The sequence below is a fragment of the Melospiza melodia genome, chromosome 5, assembly GCF_035770615.1.
Source record: "Melospiza melodia melodia isolate bMelMel2 chromosome 5, bMelMel2.pri, whole genome shotgun sequence".
NCBI lineage: Eukaryota > Metazoa > Chordata > Aves > Passeriformes > Passerellidae > Melospiza > Melospiza melodia.
Genome location: NC_086198.1, coordinates 29883167 through 29891501, shown reverse-complemented (window position 1 = coordinate 29891501; position 8335 = coordinate 29883167). Strand labels below are relative to the sequence as shown.

Below are 8335 nucleotides of genomic sequence, written 5' to 3'. Positions count from 1 at the left end.
GTGGCTGCTCAGTTAGGTATGACTAAAAAACAAACCCGGATCGGGGAGGAGGCGCACGTGTGCCCCAGCGCTGACAGCCCGGTGGGCGTTTGTTGGGGCTGGTGGCAGACACCTGGATGGATGCACCACCAGTGTTTGGGGGAGGGCGCATGGGCACCAAACTGCATCTTTTACACAGCCGTGATTTTGAGATGTCTGGGAAGAGAAGTGATACTCGGAGTCACAGCCACCCTCCCGCCCCCCCCGCCTTGATAAGTCGATAAGTTAGCATTTTTGTCTCATTTCCATTTTCCCAAACTTCTACGTGTATGAAATTGCTATAGGCAACTGCCCAATGCCTTTGCATCTGCTAGAGCTGTTAAGTAGCTGATGAGGTCTTTTTCACAAGATCTGGCTTTTATTTAATTAATTATTTAGATTACCCTTTTTTTATTTTTTTTTAACAATTTCTGAAGATATAGAATCTGTTCCAGCAATATGGCGAGTGCAAATGCTCCTATTGGAGACTTGCTGATATCCAAGAAGATGTCTTAGTCCCAATCTTAAAATTATTTATTTAGCATAAAGGTGTAAATAAGCACATGTAGATGTAGGTGTAGAAAAGGGATATTAAGATACATAAATATCCAGTATCAGAGATTTTTCTATGGCTCCCATGACAGAGATTCATTTTAATGGAAATTGCTAAAGGACAGCCAGATTCTTCATGATATTGGTATTGAATATCAATAACTTCTGTGATAAATAGGGAAGGTAGTGGGTTAAATTCAGTCTTTAGTGCATGGTGAATCTACCACTGAAACTGGAAACTGTTGAACTCATAAAATTATGACTATATATTTCAGTTAACTAGAAAGATCGGGGGGAAAATAAACCCACATTGTTTTTTTCCTTAGTTAGCAGGATTGTTTTAGTACTATTCACAGCACTTTCGTGCCTCAATGGCTTCCCAGGAATCCTATGAATTGTTAGAGATAATTTTTCAAAGATATTTTCTTACATAGGTTTGTTTCCTGAAATGCAGCCTCACTTCACAGGTTCCTTCCTTGTAAACTTATTTGTGACGAGAGGGTCTCTGCAGTTCGAGGGCTGTCTGCTGGGGATGAAAGTGAGGGAAAGCGCTGTAAAACAAACAAAAAAAGGGAGGAGTAAGATCAAAGTACCTCATTAAGGGTAGCACATTACAGCCTTGTCCAACCTCTGCCTGCCGAGATTGTTCATATCTGTCACCAGTTAGCTGATAGCCTGGACCTGCACCAGGGAGGAGAGGCTGGAAACAGGAACATGTGGATGTTAAAGTTACCTGTGCTTCCCCAACATGAGCTGCATTCTGAGCCATCCTTGCAGCACAGGGGCCAGCACCTTTGCTTGATTTTTGAGCTGTTCGGGATGTTCTTGAGCTGCCCAGCTGCATTTCTACCTGAGCGCCCCAGGATAATTTGTCATAACAGAGGCTCCTAATTTTATTTGGTTTATGTAATCACACGTGCTTACACCTCTTCTGACAACGGCATGTCAAGGAAAAGATCTTGGAGGAGAGATCACAGCATCACAGATCTCTGTATTTGCATCCTTTCCCAGCTAATCGGTGACCGGGCAGGCATGGCAGAGCTCTGCCTTTGCCCTCTGGCTTTGGCCATCTCTTGCTAATGTCAGCCTCTCCCCAGCCACATGGAGAACCTTCCATGGTGAGGGCCTGCACGGAGGAATGGCCTGCCTTTCCTGCTCTGCACTGCCAGAGCCAGCAGGACTTTGGACCCATCCTTCCCAGCCAACTGCTTTTCATCTCTTTACAGGAGCCAGGAGCTCTTCAGAACCGACGATTCCTCCAGGGCTGGTTTCACACCCACTCCTTGTGGCTGCTCCTCCAGGCTGGCGGAGTTTCCTGCAGGCCGTCACGTGCCCAGCAGAGCCATTAGGAAGGAGGAGGCATCCCTAGGGCCTGAACCAGCTTTCCAGCAGTGTGGCAGGACTGGTCTAAGGAGTTTGGGAGGCAGAGGCACGTTGGGATTTGCTCCTCTGTTGAAAAGAGGTAATCAGGAGCAAAAGCAATTGTTTTCCATTCTGCTGTGTGAGCTGCCTCCTACATACCCACTGCATATTGTGAAGCTACAGCTGAAACACAAACACCTGAGCATCTGCCCTGGCATAAACAGGCTCATGGGGCCCTATTCACCCCCTCCCACATGCAGGTAGACACCAGAAAACCTCAGCTCCTCTCTGAAACACAAGATTCACGTGGTCTCACCAAGAAGAAAGGCGAAGACAACGGTACAGCCAGCCACCACTGCAGCTGCTCACTGCCACATCCCAGAGGGACAACTCCAGAGCCCCATCAGAGTTGCCCAGCTGGGATCAGCTCAGGCCTTGCATGGGTAATCATGAATGGATTGCAAACGAGGAATCTGGAGGCTCAGAAACTGGAGGTGCATTGCCTTAGGACTTGACTGTGCAGCAGTGATTAAGCAGCCTTGGCTGCTTGACACGAGTGGGAGAAAGGCACTTAGGTTCCTCTGCATGTTTGAATGTTGGGGTGCTGCTCTGCTTCAGATGTAATTTGATATTTATTTAGACATCTAGCCTTGGGCCCATGGTGACTATGGAAGCGAGAGAAATCACGAAGATAAATTCCTGCCAAACAGATGGATGACTAAGCAGCTTCAGATGCCTACATTGATAAGACTAATCATATTCCTTGACGCTTCCTAGACATACTGGTTGCACCTACCCAAGGCTCCTCAGCAGAGGTTCAGCAGGTCCCACATCGCTTCACAGGTGTGGCCAGAGTCCATGACTTCATTTTACACCCTACCCAAAACATTGGTGACCGAATCCCTAGTGGTGCCTTGCAGACTGTATTATATAACTGTATAATGTCGTAGAATTGTATAAATAGCTACTTATAACAATAGTTCAAATATTTATCAAGCTGTAAAAGTCTCCTCACCACACCCACGGGAGCATGATGTGATTCCATGGGAGTGAGGTCTTGCTTGTGAGCAATCACAGCCTCAGCAGGTTTGCTGCTCACCTGGCCTGCCTGCCCAGTGCAGACCAGGATACTTGTGCAGCACGGGATGGAGGAAGTTTTTGTGTGGCCTTTTTTTTTTTTTTTAATTATTTTTAATTACCTACTAATTGTCTGGAAAAAAAAATCTCCATTGTTTCTTCTCCAGCTGGACAGGTCAGTTTGTAATGTAATTTAGGAGAATTAGGCCTTCCATCAAAAACAGGAAAAACAGCTCAGTGGTGGTCTCTGCAGCAAAGAACTTACAAAGAGACTGAGCTCCACTTTTTAGGGACTACGTCTTGAAGATGATTGTGAATGCACCCTCCCTCTCTATCATTCTCTTTCTTTTTCCCTTCTCCCTTGCCAATCCAACTCCCCCAAGAGGACAGGAACCACTTGGTTCACATCCACCTTCTCATCCTGGTGGAGGCTGTAGCACAAGGTGGCACTGGAGTGTTTTTGCATGTTTTAGGTGGCTGCTGGTTTCCTTCCTATAAACCAGGATTTTTCCCATAGGGAATACAAACAAATTAGTGTACCATATAAATAATTACCTTTATGTAAATGTATGTGATAAGATAAATAGAATGTGAAATGATTAACTAACCTTCCATTTAACAACATTTCTGACATTTGATTAGAGGAATGAAGTCCAACCAGCTTTTCTGTGCCTCTTGCTGTGGGAATACCAAGGATGTGTAGTGGGCATTAGCGTGACTCAGACATGCCTTGTTCTTCTTTGTCACATAGGCTGAAAATATCAAACATGAGGGGAAAAAAATTAAGGAAGCACACAAGTCAGCCAATTTTTGATGTCCAACCAGAGTCAGCTGCCACTAGGGCAAAAGCACCTTCTTCTCACAGTTTGTCTTCATCAGTTTCTTATGATCTGTGCTGCTGGTTGACTTGAATCCTTGAATCCCAGCATCATCCAACCAACACAGCACTGCATGGTGGCCAGCTGGGAAGCTGGTGATCCAGCAGCATTGTCCCAGGGCTGGTCCTGAGCTCACTGAAGCTTGCTCCATGCAAGCATGGCTGTTTTGGTTCAAGGTCTGGAGCTAGATCGTTCAGTGTTCGTCTGGGGATTTCTGCACCACACCTTCCTGCCCAGTGTAGACATGTCCCAGTTCTATCATCATTTTCATCTGCCAAGCATTCAGACAAAATAATTAACTTAGCTTTGCTGGCACACATTCTTCACTCTAAATTATTTGTATCAAAGAGCATTATTTCAACAAAATCTTTGTACTTAAATCACAAAAAATAAACATGAGGAGACTTAAACTGTAACAACACTGATTAAAAATATAGAAAAACTTGACTGTGTTTTCTGGCACAGACAGATAATTAAGAGGATTTTTAAGGGTTTTTCTCTGTACCAGGTAGAGTGGTATTTTGTGCTAATCACCTCTAGGCTGCAGAATCAGTACCAAAGCATAACACAAAATAAATGACCAGAAGGCTTAATGTTTTTGGTGTTTTATTTAAAGTGATTTCATATTGTGAGCTTATGCCAAAAGTTTCATTTGTTTCTGAGGTTCTGGCTCTGAGGACTGTTATCCACGCTGTGAATTTACCACTGTGTTTGTCCACACAGCTATTGGAGTGCATATATATAGTTTTCAGGGGCCATTCAAGCTTGTCTCTCTTTTGGTTCAAAACACTTTGACAGCTACCAATCAGAGCACTTTAATTACCTGCAATGCTGTATCTGATGTGAAGATTACTGTAATTCATGAAAAAAGTCTCTTATCCGGCTAGGAATATCTTCTGCATAAGGGCATACCTGCTATAGAGTGTTATACAGGACCTCCTGCAATAGGTGGGGCACTCTCACTCATAACTTCCCTACACTGTGAATGAAGTCCTGAGGTGCTCATGCAAGTTATTTTATATATAAAGGAGTATTTTATATACAGGAGGTTTTTTTGAGGGATCGTTGTTTTTAAGTTACCCAACTAGAGTCTCAGCCACTTTTTGACTTCTGGACACCAAGACTCATCCTGGTGCCTTTTGCTGTACAACTCTTCTGTTGATGAGCTCCCAGAGGGCAGTCTGAGACACCTTTGGATAAGACATGAGGTCATGGCCACCCTCATGATTTCAGGTGTTGTTTGAGGCTGTTCCAGCTGCAAAGTCAACAACACACATTCCAAGTGTTTCCTGAGTGTTTGAGGACCCCAAGAGTCTGGAGAGCTGAGTGTGTCACTCACTGACTTCACTCCTCTCTTCCCTGAAAGGCAGCATGGTACTGTGGCTCATTCTCCTGATTTCAAGAGTCATAGAAAAGGGGGCACCAAAATTTTTGGGGTTTCTGTTACAGGTTAATTATTTTGGGTCCTGCTGCTTGACACCCTGCTTGTTGTGCCAGCTTTCCATAAACAAACTTTGGGAATCCTTGTTCTAATAGTATCTTTCCATCTTCTTAATGACTATGTTTTTTCACTCCATATGGCCACTTCATCTGCATTAAGCCTCCTCACTTTTAACAAAAAATCCTTCTGTCGTTTCTGTGTTTAGCCAGGTCTGTTGCTCAGATGGTGCAACCACTGAATACTTAAGCTGAGTCTGTGTAAAATGTTGTTTCTCTAGCTATAGGCAAGGTCAGAAATAAATATCTTTGGTACCATATCTATTTAACTGAAAATCTAACTAGACCTCCAAATCTGTGCGCTCGGGCGCATATGTTAGAAACAGATCCTCTAGGAACTGATTTGTAATAGCCATTCCTACCACCACCTCCTCCTCCTCCCCAGAAGCCTGACTGCTGTTGATTATATCCTGACTGTGCCCAAGGAAAGTTGTCTGGACTGAGTGAGGCTGAGAAAGAAATTTAATGTTGTTTCAATACCTTTGCATCTTGGCTGTACCGGACCAGAGGTCCCATGTTTCCAACACTAGCTGACAAGGAATGTAAGTAAAATAAAGAGCAGCAGAGCAGAGGGAACATATGATGGCTATGTGCTATTTCCACAGTTCCAGGTATCTCAGCCCATCCTAAGCCATGTACAATGTCCCTGCACCTGTAGGTCTTCCATGAATTTGTCAAATCACTTCTTAAGAACAATGAAAATTTGAGCATCAGCAGCATTCTATGACATGCACACGCCAGCAGGGCAAAATTCTTCCTCCTGTTTGTTAAGAGTTTGCTGGATGATAATCTTATCTAGCCAACCCTAATCTTATCACATGCAGAACAATGATCAATTGTTCCTAATTCACTTTCTCTATTGCCACTATTGCCACAATTAACTCCATAGACTTCTACTGTATTTTTCTTTAGGTCTTATTCTGCTGAGTTATTTCTTATAGGATCTATCCCATGCTTTTTTCTTTTTTTTTTTTTTTATCTCTGTTGTTCTCTATTTCTCTTCCCCTTCTGCTTATTTTTTAATGAGGGAAAGATCAGAAATGCATGTGGTAGCAAGAGCAGGTATTTAGAGTGACTGAAAGACTCTCCTCTCCTCTCCTCTCCTCTCCTCTCCTCTCCTCTCCTCTCCTCTCCTCTCCTCTCCTCTCCTCTCCTCTCCTCTCCTCTCCTCTCCTCTCCTCTCCTCTCCTCTCCTCTCCTCTCCTCTCCTCTCCTCTCCTCTCCTCTCCTCTCCTCTCCTCTCCTCTCCTCTCCTCTCCTCTCCTCTCCTCTCCTCTCCTCTCCTCTCCTCTCCTCTCCTCTCCTCTCCTCTCCTCTCCTCTCCTCTCCTCTCCTCTCCTCTCCTCTCCTCTCCTCTCCTCTCCTCTCTTCTCTTCTCTTCTCTTCTCTTCTCTTCTCTTCTCTTCTCTTCTCTTCTCTTCTCTTCTCTTCTCCTCTTCCCTTTCCTATTAACTCTAAGCTAACTGTGCTCATCAAAGACCTTAATCCAAAATATCTTTTTCACATGAAGAAGGTTTCCCTTAACTTGGAAATGAGCCTGGTGTTGGCTTTCCTACTGTCTAAATGTGGAAAAACAGAAGTGGGAAAACACATTATTGCAGTGATCCAACTGAACATAGTATCACACCAGGTAAAGCCCAATCCATAAATGTAAGAGACAGCCAAACTTGGATTTTGCAGAGTTAACAAGATCCATGCCATTGCCTTCAGTGTGGTCAGGCTGTCTCTCCAGGTCTCTCTAAGAGCCAGTAGTAGAGTCATCAGCTCCCATGACAGCACACTGGTTGCCTCAGTCCCCAGGAGACTGGACATTTTCTCCATCCCTGTGAATAAGCCCAGGGTATTTTAAATTCACTGACAGATTACCTGCAAACAGACTGGTCCTTTTGTCATGGCATCCAGATGGGACTATTTTTTCTTTGAGGTGATCATGACAGATTTTTCTCTACTGTATAATCTTCTTCTTGGTCTTTTAAAATGTTGTCTTAGATCTTTATTTTCAGCCAGGCTTCTTTTGCCTAAAGACATGCTTACTCTTAACACTTAGACTGCCCATAGGGACTTTTATTAGCAAAAGAAGCTGATTTAATTGGGCACGAGGAAGCTGTGGCAGTCATTTATCTGCTTCATGCTCAGAATGCTTCTCTCAGCTTCTGGTGATGCTTTATTTCTGAATTTCTCCTTGCATGCTTTCTCTTAGAAATTCCATTCCCAGCATTAAGTTACACCTTTATTACCTCAGAGCTGTAAATATGTCTCCAGCAGCCCCCGTGGCAAGGCACTGCTCTGAGGGACGATGCCTTCTCCCCTACATCACCAGGTGTGTCTTGAAACTTTGCCTCCACTTCCTACCCCTGCCTTCCCCCCTGTCAAGAGAGCAGATTTTTCAGTCAGGGTATCTGTGCAGCAGGTTCAAAGGCAGGCTAATTCTTCAGAAGCACTATAAATAAGCCTGTCCCTCTCTCTGCCTCCTGGTGCCATGAAAGTCACCGTCACTGCAACCTTTGCTCTGAGGCTGCACATTTTTGGGCAATAGGGCATGTAACACACTTTTGAGTCTTCATATGCCAAGATGCAGAAAATCAATTTTAATGTCCCTACAAAGAAGAGCTAGTGAAGCGAGAGGCTATCAATACTGCCAGACACTCTCATGCACTGGAGGTATGAGGAGAAAAATAAAAAGAGGTTCAGTGCTTTCTTTAGCCCCTGACTGTTGTGACAAGAACGCAATGCAGAGGAATAGGAATGGAAAAGTAGTGTTGTCTGCATCATGTGCTTAAAAAATATTTGCCTTACTGAAATGAAAAATTGAAGGATTAAGCATTCTTTTCCTGTTACCATAGAATCATAAAATGGTTTGGATTAAAAGGGACCTTAAAGATCACCCAGTTCTAGGGTTCTGCTAGAAATCTCTGCTCATGTCAGCACCATATCAGTGATCAAATTAGAAA

General features: G+C 44.0%; 1 long non-coding RNA gene across 1 annotated transcript in view; it reads right to left on the bottom strand.

Moving 5' to 3' along the window:
• Nucleotides 1-583: 583 nt before the first annotated feature.
• LOC134418446 (uncharacterized) overlaps nucleotides 584-8335 on the bottom strand; it is a 42947-nt gene continuing 35195 nt past the window's right edge. The window contains exons 2-3 of the long non-coding RNA XR_010027776.1: nucleotides 3618-3761; nucleotides 584-1121 (exon numbers count right to left, since the gene is read on the bottom strand). This is a non-coding gene — a long non-coding RNA (uncharacterized LOC134418446). The remainder of the gene's footprint in view (nucleotides 1122-3617; nucleotides 3762-8335) is intronic.